Genomic DNA, 14,282 nt, shown 5'->3' with positions numbered 1-14,282 from the left:
GATTGATTTTTAAATATTTTTTAATGGTCGTTTGCTAATTGTTAACGCTCAAAATTAAAAAGGCTAACAAAGATTGAATGGATCAAAGTGTTGGTCCTTAATGGACTTAGGTTTTGCAACTAAATAGAATGTAACGATGCACACAATGAAATATCCTGAAGGCAAACTAAATGTTGATCAATTATCTCTCATCATCTCATGTTACTTCAATTTTTTAAGACAGAAGATATCATGAAATCAAATATGAAACTTAATAAGTAATGTTTCATCTTATATATAGCTTCATGCATGGATACATGCACTGTTTTGTTCTTACTTAATCAGTAATTTTTCAATACTTCGATAACCCTTTTGTTTTTACTTTTTTTTCAAAAAAAAAAAAAAAATTAAAAATGAAAATAAGAAAACGAAATAGTTATCAAACGATCCCTAACTAAAAATTTCACATGGTGTATCTTATATATAGCTTCATGCATGGATATATGCACTGTTTTGTGCAAATGATCATTTATAAATTAAATAGATAATAAACAAAAAATTTCCATTTAATTTGTTGGTCTCGGGCACGACCATGTTCTCCGTTTCTCTGCTATATAGGTACCTGCACAATTACAAGCAGCAGTTGCCATTGTACGTTGACCTTCTCACTAAGAAAAAAGAGAGCACTGCTTGCTTTGCCGGTTGATTTCCATTAACCCTTATTTACACCCTTGATAGGGACCCGGTCGGCCCATTTTGAGATTATTACATGATCATAACATATATATACATGTGTTGATCTTAAAAATTACCAAGTTTATGTGGCACGCGAGTCCAACAATTAATAAGCTAATTACGTTATTCGGTGAATGCAGGCGTGTCGATCGCGACCGAGCTCGGCCAGCGAGTAAAATTGATGTGGTGGTGGTGTCGAATGTGGTGCTGACTTCTGTATCCGAGCGATCACAGCAGATGAAGTAACTCGTCTCGGACTTGGGTTCTAGAGCCTGAAGACAAGGCTGCTAATCACTGCGAAGTTCAGAATCTTCTGCACCAGGTTCGGTTGCGTCAACTATATTTGTGAAAATATAAGTGCGCCGAATCGATGTCAAACCATAAGACACACACTGTAAATGTTGTTTGACCGTTAGAATGCCAAACTCTGAAATGCACTTGGAAATATCTAATCATTAACGGTTCGGCTTTCAATGTGCCGAACACTAAGTAATTTGGTAACACCTTACTTCGCAGATAAGCTAGTGAGATGACCTATTTCGGTAAGAAATCCAAAGGTTACTTGTTGTCAAAGACTTGGATAGGTAACCAAATTTGAAGCAATATTGTTACTTCAAATTGGAGGTGCTCATCAGCCGTCTGATTCTACTGCTCCTGTGTTGTTAATCTAAATTGAAGATTTCGCCGGTTGTCAACACAGTGTTGTTAATCCAAATTGAAGATATGTTGACAAAGTTAGGAGAGTTAGTGAGGCTCGCGTAGAGCGAGAGTTTGCGTAGGGCATTTGTGTGTTGAGTTTTAAGTCATTTGCATGTCGTATAACTGCTTATATTTATAAGGTGAATTCCATGCAGATCACTCTCTCGAAACAGAGTCCTACTTGGACTTTAACTCCTCGGGCTCACCTGCTCCAATCTCTTATCAGATAAGCCTAATCCACGTTCATCCTTTAGCCACTTCTATTAGAACTAGGACTATGAACCCAGTCTTCTTTTAGCATTTGATTCATTCCTAATATGATCAGCATGATCCTTGATTCTTATAATATTTCAAATTTTATCAAAACTCATCTTGATCCTTAACAATTTTAATTTCACTAGGACTCGACCGAATCCGTCTTGGGCAAGATATCTGAATGCCACTTGGCTTGAAGGTTTGCCACTGGGCCTAGAATTAAGCCTTATTACAAATTATCCACCTTCGACCCAAACCCAATATTTTCAAGCCCAAACAACATGTTTGTGATCATTACAAAAAAAAAATCTCATGAAGCACAAACGAGGTAGTAAAGGAAATTATATGAATGACACACTTTATATTCCTACTTGGATGTTGGATTAGTGCCACTGATAATCATGTTAATCGTCTATGCATTAGGTTTTATATACGTGCAGAATTCAAATCGTGTTAACTTTGTCGCGTTAGGTTACGTATAATTTGTTATTTAAAAACGTAAATTAAACAAATATCTTTACTAATAATTAAACAAATTACTCTCTTCTAAAACCCGGTGGTTGACTACTGTTCACTAACAATGCGTCGCCGGTTTTGTCCCTCATTTTATTCATGGTTTTTGGGTTTTAGTGGGATTGTACAGTGAATTGGCTATTCTGCCCTTGGTCATTGTTGAGCAAAAATTGTACATAATATGTAAACAAATAATTCACTCGACACAATTTCACCCTCGTTCATTTTTTCGAAGAGGGTTTTATTAATTCGAGTTCGACCCATTCTAGGCTACACGCCTATTAATTACAATCTTTCTTTTGGGAAAGAAATACCCTTTGATTCCAATTCGAAAAAAATATAACTTGAGGATTTTGGTGTTTGTTTGATTTTGTGACTGCACCTAGGTCGAATCCTAGATTGCCTACGTACCCTCTTGAGGGATCAAGTCACTCGTAGTTCAAGTATTTGTTGAGATTTGATGCCTTGTGCAGTTTCAACTCGTGCAGGCAGGGAGCATAATGCCTTATGCAGTTTCAGCTCATGCGAGCGAGGAGCATTTTGAAAATTTGATATGGCTTCATGCCATTTGAGACTTTTCTTCAGCTTTGTGCCATTTGAGACTTTGATACGGCTTCGTGCCCTTTGAAAACTGTTCTTCAGCTTCGTGCTATTTTGGTATTTGATAGCAGGAGTGAATTTAGTTTATATAAACCAGGGATTCGTTTCGATTTCACGGTTGCGTCTAAAATTTGATATTAGACTGCCTACGTATCCTTAACGGAATCAAACCGGCGTAGTTCGTTATCTTGATTTCATGGTTGTGTCTGAAAATTGATATCAAACTGCCTACGTATCCTTAACGGAATCAAACCAGCGTAGTTCGTAAATCAAAGTTGTCTCCAATATTTCTTTTTGTTTTAAACGCTTGAACTTGGTGCCTCCGAGATGCAGTAGTGAACTCTTATTTGGCACACATGTTTGCCAAAGTGATACTGCCCACATGAATAATATGAGAAAGCTACTCTTTTTCTTCTTTTCGAGTTCCAAATAGTATTCTCATCTAATTTGCAGCAAGTAAAAAAAAAAACTACTCATGATCATGACTAATGTTTTGAAAGCCACGTCACATTCACATAACTTGATGGTGCTTTTCACTTCTTTTTTTTTTCTTTTCTTTGTTTGTTGTCAGGGGATAGGTTGTCATTTTCCCTTTGCTTTTCTGGGACCTTTGTCAGTTTGTTCCCATTCATTTACCAATTCCCATGTGAACCACTTTTCCTTGCTTTGTCAATTCCTACGTGAGGTGTTCAATTCAAAGTGGGACTTCCAAGGGTCTTGATGACAGCAAACTTTACTTTTATATATATATTTTTTTATGTGGTTTAAAGCTTCCAAGCTCAGATAGATTTTTGGCTTCCAATTGCGGCAACTTTCCTCTCTTCTCCATGTGAGAAAACCCTCACATGATGGACTTCATTCATACCCCGTGAAATGTTTTAGAGATCCCTCCTTTCCTTAGCTCCCAGACTCGGTGGTCTCCGTCCCGAAACGGCAGGCAATCCCGATATACTTGGGTTCCGGGGATTTCGTTACATTTCAAACTTCTATTTGGATTGGGTGTTCGTGGATTTCAAAGTGAGAATGGGTAAGGTTTGTTGGAGCTCAAATTCTTTATTCAAATTCCTTCAATTTTACCTTTATTTCCCCCTCAAATTGCAAACCATTTTTTTTTTTGCAGGTCACCAAAAAGCTTTCATTCTTTTCCTGCCGCCTTGCTCTTTGCCATTTTTTGTTTGTTCTTCTCTTTGTGGATCAAAAGCTCACCACTTTGCAGGTAGTTCCTTTATTTATTTTTTTTTTCATATTCTGGATCTGCTTATGTATTTGGAGTGAAATAAAGCTCTAACTGTGATGAACTTGTCAATTCTTTCGTGCAGGCGTCCCGGGCAACGGCATCTCTTCGATTGGTTGTTGGACAAAACCATTTTGCAGCCCCGAGTTAGTTGAAGACAATTGTTGATTTATGGCTCAAAAGGTGAGAGTTTGCATCCTTAAATTCGTAGTAATGCACTCCTCGTATCTGCTGTATTTTGAATGAGTTTTGATGTATTTAGAGTGTAAGTATTCGCTGGTATTTCTGTTTCCACAGGGGAAATTATTTGACTGGTCTTGACAATGGGGATTTGGACACACTTTTTGTGTTCCCATTCGTATTTCGTCTTGAATACTTGCCATATTTTCTAATTAACACTTGTACAAAGTAATGCTTTTCCCAAAATCTTTTGTAGTTTTGACTTGTCTTCTAGTCCATTGGGTGTTTTGCCATGTGAATGAGTTTTCTAAATAATTTGGCAGCAAGCTTCTCCTTCTTTGTAGACTTGGGACAACAAGTGTTTAATATAAAGGCTTTGAACCTTTTTTTTTTTTGTCCCATCTTCTCGTGGCAAAGAAGGCTTTGAACCTTCTTTTAAATGTTTGTGGCAGAGAAGCAGGTGAGAAATTTTGACATTATGAAAACACTCTGTTCTTTCTTCACGTGACAAAGAAGGCTTTGAACCTTCTTTTAGTTGTTTATTCAAAGATTGGGAAATTTCCTTTCTTTCCTTTTGGTCTTGTAGTAGTCTTTGGTCAAGAGTTGTGTTTGAAAACTTCTTGTGGAATTGGACCAAGCAGGAGTCGGTCAAGGGGAGCAAAAGTTGCATTTTGCTTCTTTTCCCTTGTTTATTTTGTCCACAAATGCATCTGTTTTTTCATTGGACCGCAAAGAATGACTTTCATTAGACCTTGATTGGAACTTCACGGGGTGGTCTAGGCCACCCCGAAGAAATTCATGAGATTCTGGCAGTGGCGAGGAGCGGAGCTCTTTTGCGTTTTTGTTCTCTTCATATTTAGACAGAAAGAAAACATGTGGCTGCTGCCATTTTTTCTTTGGACTGCTTTGTGTTGTTTTTGCAGGTATAGAAGAGTAGTCGGACTATCATTTAAGAAACCTTCCCTGCATAAAAAACCTTTTCCGGCAGTTTTCTTGTATAAACTGAAGGTTACTAGTTCTGAGTGTTTGGTTATGCACCCTTTTTCTTTACTTCCATCTGCAACACAACATTGAACTAGAGAAATAAAAATAAATTAACAGAACTTATTTCATACCTGGTGATGAATGTTCTTCTTTTTTATCTTGACTCGAATGCACGAATGATTGGTCTCTTTGTTCTCTTTTCTGGCAACAGTTCGTTGCCTTTTGACATTTCTCTCAAAGTTGCTTTTATTTTCTGCAGAGTTTCTCCCCCTCCTTTTTTTTTCTGTCCCTTTTTTGTTGTTGCAGCTGATGCCCATTTATAGGCATCATAGGAGGGTTCTAGAGCTTGTTACGTGGGGAGAAGATGGAGGGCATGACTTCCTGCCACTCTCTCTTAACCCCTCTTAACTGACCCCACGTTTTTTTTGTTGCAGGAAATGAGGGAACCTGTTTATTGCTTCCCCCTTTTGTAGGAAATTTTTCCTTATTATTTTTTATTTATTTGTTTATGGATATTTGGTTTGTATGTAAAGCCCATTCTTATCTTTTGGGCTGGTTTACATCTTTGTTTTGCCTTGTTGCCTGACCCAATTTGTATGGACTCTATTTTTTTTATGTTGTATATTTTTGTTGTTCAACAGATTGCCCCCTCAAGCCTTATGTGTGAAATTTGTTTTGAGCATATAAGGCTTGATATGACCATGTCGAATACTGAGCTTCTGACCAACCTGCATTTTAAATTTCAGGGAATGAATGTAGATGGCCAAATTTGTACCCAGCGAGCTGTTGACAAGGCTGGGAAAGAGTTTGCCACGGGTTTAGGGTACAGGCGTTCTTCTCCGTTGGCTTCACTTAACTACAACCTTTCTTTCAGTGATCCTCCCACTTGGTTTCTTCCTTCCAAAGTGAACTCTGGTCATCTTGATTTTATTCCGGAAGATGGTGCTATCAAGGTTGGTCGGCATCAGGGCGATTTATTTCAGGCTTATACTCTGATGAAAGTGAACAATGAGGCTGATGGAGACACCAAGTTTAAAGTTGATCCAAATTTTTTTCCGCTTTTACACAGAATGATCCGAGAGAAGACAGATTGGGGTTTGAGAAAAGAGTTTTTGCTTTCTGAGGTGGGAATTGAGAAGTCACCTAGCTTGCAAGTAGTTGGTCAGAGTTCTGGCCTTTCTAAAAATAGGAATACGACGGCTGACAAGAAATACAAGGCTATCCCGGAGTTTTCTTCATCGGGGTCTTCTTTAGGGAGTAGCTGTGATGTGAATTTTAAGCGTGCTCGTTATGAGAAACCTGATAATCCTAATGATGTGGATATTGAAACTGTAGTTGCTGCTGATGCAGGTGATTTTACTCCGGAAGTGATGTCTAAAAATTCGAGTACACCATCTTTGCATGCAAAGGTGATGAACCAGCCTTACGGGGAGAAGTCCACTGCTTATGTGTCTGATGGAGTTGTCCCCTCATCCTTGCAAGAGGTGAAAACATCCATCCATGCTTTGTTCGGCCCGGAGGTGAGCAATTTTAGGCAAGGATATATTATTGGTGAAGTAGATTTGTTAGACTCTCCTCTTGTAACTCACCTACAGAAATTCTTGGCTGTCGTGAGGAAGTGAACCTGGTGTTTGATGTTTTGCGTCCCATTATTAATCTTTTGGAATCTGGTCGAACAGAGCTTGAGTGGTTTGTCAAAACTGTTCGCCATATTTTTGTATGTGCTTCGCAGATTTCTGATAATGCTGGGATTATTGATCAAGGTAACCAGATTCATGATTTGTCTCGTCGACATGATGAGTGTTTGTCAACTAAGAAGGCTTTGGAATCAGAGTTAACTAATTCCATTCAGGAGCTTAAGAAAATTGAAGCTGAAGAATTGCCTGTTAAAGAAGCAGAGGAGGTTGCTCGTGTTCTTCGTCAACAATATGATTCTGGAAGATTTGCTGTTAAGCGTCGTGTGAGTGACCTTAAAGCTTCAATTGAGCGACAGAAGAAATTGGATGTAGAACTTCGCCAGTCCCGGATTGATGTGAATGAAGGGCTTCTCCCAGATGTTGTGCGTGCTGAAGCATTGAACAAATCTGCAGAAGAAGGAATTTTGAATTCAATCGCCTCCCTGCTCCACTTTTGCAGCAAACCGGAGTAGGATTTGAGTTGTTTTCCTTCTGTTTTGCATTCCTGCAATTTTGGGATATTTAAGTTTAGCTTTTCCCCTTTTTTTTTTAGCAGACTTTTGAACCAACTTTGACTGATAATAATGGGTTTATTGCGCCCAGTATATTTGAGATTTGTCACATGCTTTGATTGTTTCCTTTGCCCAGTTTATGCTTTGACTGCTCATCCTCCGTGTTCAACTTCTGGATGTTTTGTTATCACTTTTATATATAGAAGAGGAAACCATACTTAGCTCTCCATATATTTCTGATGAGATAAAGCATTCTTTGTATCTTTTGGTTCGAACTTTCTTTTTAAGTTTTAGGCTATTTTTTTTCTTCTTATTAGCAGAGAAACAATCTTGGAAGTTTGGCATGAAGGATAGTTGCCGTTGCTACTGCTTGAGACTTAGTGAAGTTTGGAACAAATGATAGCTGCTGCTGCCACTACCTGTGACTAGGAGATGCAACGAAGATTGCTACCCCTCCTGTTTGGTTTCAACCTATTCTAGAAGTTTTGATCCTATTTCTGCCGAGAAAAAGGAGGAATAGAGATTCCCTGGAAGCTTGGTTGATGAAGAAGAAAGTTAATCCTCCTAATTTTTTGAATCGGTGGAACTGGGAATTGGTGAAAAATCCCACCGTTTGCTTTGCTTTGGGGAGTGGGAAAGCAAAGCTTTTTTTTTCTTATTCAAAAAGCTGAAACATAATGATAAAGGAACCATAAACATATTTTTTTTTTTTATGCCTTTGCCATGGACCTTTTTCTGCTAATTTTTCCATCTTTTCGTAACCAAGCATGCATGATAATTATTGCCTTCAATGCATTGGACTCATCCCCTTTTTTATCACTCTACGTAAGTGAAAATCACTTTTTGCTTTGTCCTTAAACTTTTGCTTGAGAAAAGTTCAAACGAATTCTAGCATATGACTATTTGAACAAATGCTTTTGCCATTCTCAATTTAAAATCGTTTTTAGTGGCTTTTGATAATTATTGAAAAATGCTAGCACGTGGCAGTTCAAATAATTGCTAATTCCATGGAAAAAATATAATTTTTGATGAATTATGGCTGCATCTAATTTTGGGAATCAGATTGCCTACGTACCATGTGAAGGGATCAAGCCAAACGTAGTTCATCCCTTGTTTTCGGGAAGATTTTTTTACGGCTGTATCTAGTAATAAAACTAAACTACCTACGTACCCTGTGAAGGGATCAAGCCGAACGTAGTTCACCCCTTGATTTTGGGAAAATGATTTTTACGGCTGTATCTAGTAATAAAGCTAGACTACCTACGTACCCTATGAAGGGATCAAGCCGAACGTAGTTCACCCCTTAATTTTCGGGATTTGATTTTGATTTTGATTTTTTTATGACTGCACCCATTTTTAATGATAGGCTGCCTACGTACCCTTTTTTTTAGGGATCAAGTCATACGTAGTTCAGAGGAAAGGATTTATCTTGACTTGTTTCCTCTGCACTTGTTTCCCTCTCGGAGTTTGTGAGGCATTAGCTTGCCCCCTATCCTTTATTTGGGGATTATTGCTTGAGCTCAGTTGATTCGTCACCATTCTCTTCTTTTTCTTCTTAATGGTAACGCAGTTTACTTAAGTTGAGTCACAAACTTCTTCCATGCTTACTTTCTTAATTGTTCCATAAGTTTCATTTTCTGGAAGTGGAGGTGCACTATTGAAAGTCCTGAAGTCGATGCAGGTACAAACCTGTCCATTTTTCTTCTTGATTAGAAAGCAGGTTGGGAATTGTCTGACAGACTTAATAGGCTCGTTATCAGATTCCTTGCTTTTTTCTTTGCTACCAATCGTGTTGACTTGAACAACGTCTTGTACCTCTTCTTGTGCATCGTCATTTTTGTCACGATTTATTGTCACCTTTTGGGTTTTGACTCTCCACTTTTTGCTTTTATGAGACTTCTTAGGTTGAGAGTTGATGATTTTACCAAGTAGTAAGAAGACAGAAATTCGAGGTGGCTTGCTGCTAGATTCTTCTTCAGTCAACATTGCTTTCTCGAGATCAGTAAAGCCTTCAAACTCATGATTCTTGGTATTTGAGACAAATGCTTTAAGCATATCATTTTCTTGGTGTACTGTGACGTTGATGGCACTCTTTTTAGCTTTGCACCTCTTTGCTTTTATCTTTAATGGAACCTTTGATGAAGACTCATTTCTTTTGAACGAAACAATGCGACCCTGTCGACCATTATTCCTTTGCAAATTTGTTGAGACTACCAAATTGCCCCCAGGAATCGATTGGTTGATTTTGCGTAGAGGTTTTGTGTAGTTGGTCATGAGTGCTTCAAATGCATTTTGGATTTGTTCCATTGCCTTCTTTTCAGGTTCTTTTCGATCTTGTAATGAACAATTGAGACCTACTTTTCGAGATTTCGGAGTTTTAGAACTCGCGATTTTGACTAGCCTTGATGGCTTTACCCTCTCCATAACTAGTGATCGTGATTCCGTCTGCACCACCTCATTTTTTGTTGGCTGCGAAAAAGTGACTTTTGATTGTTTGTAGAATTTTGCATCTGCGTAATTCACTTCTTCACCCCTAAATGGGTCGGTGTCCGCTAGGACTTTTTTGACTTCGTCATTCACCAAAAACTTGAAGCATTGATGGAGTGTAGAAGGAACGACACCATATGTATGAAGCCACGGACGTCCCAATAAAACATTATAAGATGTGTCAGCATCGATTACATGGAAAAGGGCGTCGGAGTACAACTCCCCTATCTCCATTTGTAATGCTATCGATCCCATTGCTTTTTGTCCGACTTGATTGAAGCCTTGAATAGTTAACATTGATGGTGTCAGTTGACGAACATTCATCCCCAGAACTCGAAGTGTTCGAAGAGGAAGCAAGTTCACTGCTGATCCACAATCAAGCAAGATTCGATTTATCGATGTATCTCCCACTAGTCCACTGACGTACAAAGGTCGATTATGATACTCGTCTCCAAGTATAAGGTCATTTTCATCAAATGTGATACTTGCGAGGCAGCAAGCGCAATACTTTGGCGACGTTGTATCTACTTCTGCAAATTTGAAGTTTGTTTCAAATACTTCAGGATTTGTCAGGGCCGTAATGAGTGCTTCCCTAAGCTCTTTTGACATTTTCAGAGCATCGTACACACTGAGAAGAGATGGAATGCGTTTAAGATGGTCGACGATGTCATATCTGCCATCTTGGGACTGTAGCATATCTTTTGCATGTCTCTTAGAGGTACTTGCTTTTGTGGTTGAGACTGAAATTTCTATTGCAGGCTCTACAGTGGTAATGACTGGAACTTGTTTTGCACTTGGTTTATCGAAATGTTTGACTGAATCAACTACTTCTTTTCCTTCTTTCTTGTCGGCAGACGGGATCCTTTGGCCAGAGTGTAGAGTTATTGCATCTACCTCATTATCGTTATGGATTTCACATGAGGTTGCGTGACAATTTTCAATTCCTTCCTCATTTCCCTTACTTTTGAAAAGTTTTGGAGGGAGGTAGTCTTCGAGGGTTATTGGTGCTCTGAAAGGCTGCTTGTACTCATCGTCTTGAAAGACTCTAGGCCCTCTCTGAGTATTTTTCTTCTTTTTCTTTCCATCTTTTGAGGGTGGTCCACTCCATAATTTTCCTTTTGATTGCTTAGTGGAAGAATGATGTTTAGCAATCTTTTTCACCTTCTTTTCACTTACAGTTTGCCATTCATCTTCGGATTCAAGTGATGAATCTTCCCAAACATCAAAATTTGGTGCCGTCATGAGCTCGTAGAGAGTTGGAATTTTTGGATTTCCAGAACGAGGTATGGCAGGATAGGCATAGATAACTGTGATTTCATTATCGACATGGAATCCTACAGGGATTGACCCTTCTGGTAATGGAGATGAGGGTGTTGATTTTCCTTCGATCATATTGGACGTTGCCGTCTGATGTTTTGAAGACGAATCCACCTCGATCTCATGCTTGTTGATTTTTTCTTGAATTATATCCTTAAGGATATAACAGTCCTCTATCGTATGGCTGATGAGTCGATGATACCGACAATACTTTGGATCATCGGTCTTATTTACTTCAGCGGGACGCTTTGGTTCAGGAAGCGTGATCATCTTTGCTGCAAGGAGTTCGTCGAAGATAGTTCCAACATCTTCATCATCGAAACTATATTTAACTTCTTTTCTTTCCTTAAGTGAAAGCCTCCTCGTCCCCTTGGTTTCTTCTTTTCTTTTTATATTGTCACTTTTCTTGTCTACTTTGACAAATGTCGCCATAGAATCTCCCTTTTTCGACATTCTTTTGTTATCTCCATTCTTGGTGTCTGACTTATTTTCTAAGTCTTGGATCATTTTTCCAATCACATTTTTCCGGGACATCTGCTTCTCCACATTGCTTGCTTTGGATACCAACTCGTCGAAAGTTCGAGGCTCTGCAATTCCTACAAATGTTGCAATCTCAGGGATGAGGTTATTGTAACATATTTGCACTGCCGAAAATTCAGAAATCTTTTCCATGCATTGTAGGTTAAGGCTCCTCCATCTTGTGATGAATTCGCTCGCGCTTTCTCCGAGCCTTTGTGTTGTTTGAGCTAAATCCATTAACGTGACCTTTTTCTTTGAACTGACAAATTGAGCTAGAAAAGCTCTTTGCATATCATCCCATGTTATAATAGATCCGGGCTCTAACTGAGTGTACCATGTGAAGGCAGACCCTTTTAGTGACTGAACAAATTGCCGAACCAATAAGGGATCTGACTGCGATGTCTCCCCACAAGCTGAGTAAAAATGAGCTAAGTGTTCTTGAGGAGAACCACTTAAACCATCAAACTTATCAAAGCTCGGTTTTTGATACCCTTGGGGAAATGGCACTGTGTCATAGTGAGCTGGATAAGGCTTCCGGTATCCAAGAATTGGTGTTGTTAAAGACATTTGAAATTCACGAATCTTTTCAGCGAAAATTGCATTGATATCTTGATGTGTAATTTGGCTACCGGAACTTTCTCCTTCTGTTTCTTTCCTTGCTCTTTCTCCAGCATTATTTATGCTAGCTTGAGCGGCTAACTGAGCTGCTAAAGTTGCAATTTCAGCTTCCTTATCAGCTACCAAAGTTGCCATTTCAGCTTCTTTTTCTGCTAGTTTCCGTTGCATTTCTAGCAATTGTTCTTCTACATTTGATGCGCCAGTCATCAGAACTTGCATGTTCTCATATTCAACGCTTTCATTTATCTCCAACCTTTGGAATTGAGTCATTACTCTAGGAATCTCTTCTTGAAAAAAATATTCGTTTTCTCCAAGAGTGTCTCCAAGGGAAGATGAACTCTCGGGAGAATGGATTGCCAATACTCGAGCCCTTGCACGTGTGATAGGCCCCTCGAATTGAATGTTGTTACCTCCCTCGACAACTTCATAGGCCTTGGCCTTTTGTTGAACATTTCCAGACACTATTGGCAAGATTTCTTCATTTTCCTCGACGGAGGTCATCATGACCAACTCCGTTGTAGGTAAAGTGATTGGGATTGTTCCAATCATGATTTGAGTAATGACGGGAACCTTGGTAAGTGGTGATGATGTCACTTTGACAATCTTGCGTCGAGGGACCTTGGTGTCCTTAGATGAAATAGCTCCAAGAAGCTCCCTTGAGATGATTTCAATATCTTCAAGTACACACTCCTTAGTGATCTTTTTCCTAAGAGCTCGTGCCGTTCTTTTCCTTGCGTTCCTTAGGGCATTCTTGGACGGGCATTTTTTCGGTCCAACCTTGATGACTTTCACAGCTACCTTGTTTGTCTTTGTTGCTACTTTAGCCCTCACCATGTTGCAGATAGTTGGTGCTTCATCAATGGTGAAGGAGATTCGGCGACCAACACGCCCTCCATGTCCAAGTTTGGATGCAGCAGCAGAGAGTTCGTGGAAGTAAACAGTGACTCGTGGCGCCATGCTTCCTCCTACAAAAGAGAAAACACATAGCACATTAATTATCTTCATCATTAGAGATGAAAGGGAAAATGGGTCCCACTGGGCGTGCCAAAAATTATGTTGAGCAAAAATTGTACATAATATGTAAACAAATAATTCACTCGACACAATTTCACCCTCGTTCATTTTTTCGAAGAGGGTTTTATTAATTCGAGTTCGACCCATTCTAGGCTACACGCCTATTAATTACAATCTTTCTTTTGGGAAAGAAATACCCTTTGATTCCAATTCGAAAAAAATATAACTTGAGGATTTTGGTGTTTGTTTGATTTTGTGACTGCACCTAGGTCGAATCCTAGATTGCCTACGTACCCTCTTGAGGGATCAAGTCACTCGTAGTTCAAGTATTTGTTGAGATTTGATGCCTTGTGCAGTTTCAACTCGTGCAGGCAGGGAGCATAATGCCTTATGCAGTTTCAGCTCATGCGAGCGAGGAGCATTTTGAAAATTTGATATGGCTTCATGCCATTTGAGACTTTTCTTCAGCTTTGTGCCATTTGAGACTTTGATACGGCTTCGTGCCCTTTGAAAACTGTTCTTCAGCTTCGTGCTATTTTGGTATTTGATAGCAGGAGTGAATTTAGTTTATATAAACCAGGGATTCGTTTCGATTTCACGGTTGCGTCTAAAATTTGATATTAGACTGCCTACGTATCCTTAACGGAATCAAACCGGCGTAGTTCGTTATCTTGATTTCATGGTTGTGTCTGAAAATTGATATCAAACTGCCTACGTATCCTTAACGGAATCAAACCAGCGTAGTTCGTAAATCAAAGTTGTCTCCAATATTTCTTTTTGTTTTAAACGCTTGAACTTGGTGCCTCCGAGATGCAGTAGTGAACTCTTATTTGGCACACATGTTTGCCAAAGTGATACTGCCCACATGAATAATATGAGAAAGCTACTCTTTTTCTTCTTTTCGAGTTCCAAATAGTATTCTCATCTAATTTGCAGCAAGTAAAAAAAAAAACTACTCAT

General features: G+C 39.0%; 1 pseudogene; it reads left to right on the top strand.

Annotated features, from left to right (window-relative positions):
• The first annotated feature begins 3,463 nt into the window (after nucleotides 1-3,463).
• On the top strand, nucleotides 3,464-7,596 carry LOC126622470 (uncharacterized; annotated as a pseudogene).
• Nucleotides 7,597-14,282: the final 6,686 nt, after the last annotated feature.

This window comes from Malus sylvestris, chromosome 5 (assembly GCF_916048215.2).
Source record: "Malus sylvestris chromosome 5, drMalSylv7.2, whole genome shotgun sequence".
Classification (NCBI taxonomy): Eukaryota; Viridiplantae; Streptophyta; class Magnoliopsida; order Rosales; family Rosaceae; genus Malus; species Malus sylvestris.
The sequence above is the reverse complement of the archived record's forward strand: the minus strand, read 5'-3'. Positions and strand labels throughout refer to the sequence as shown.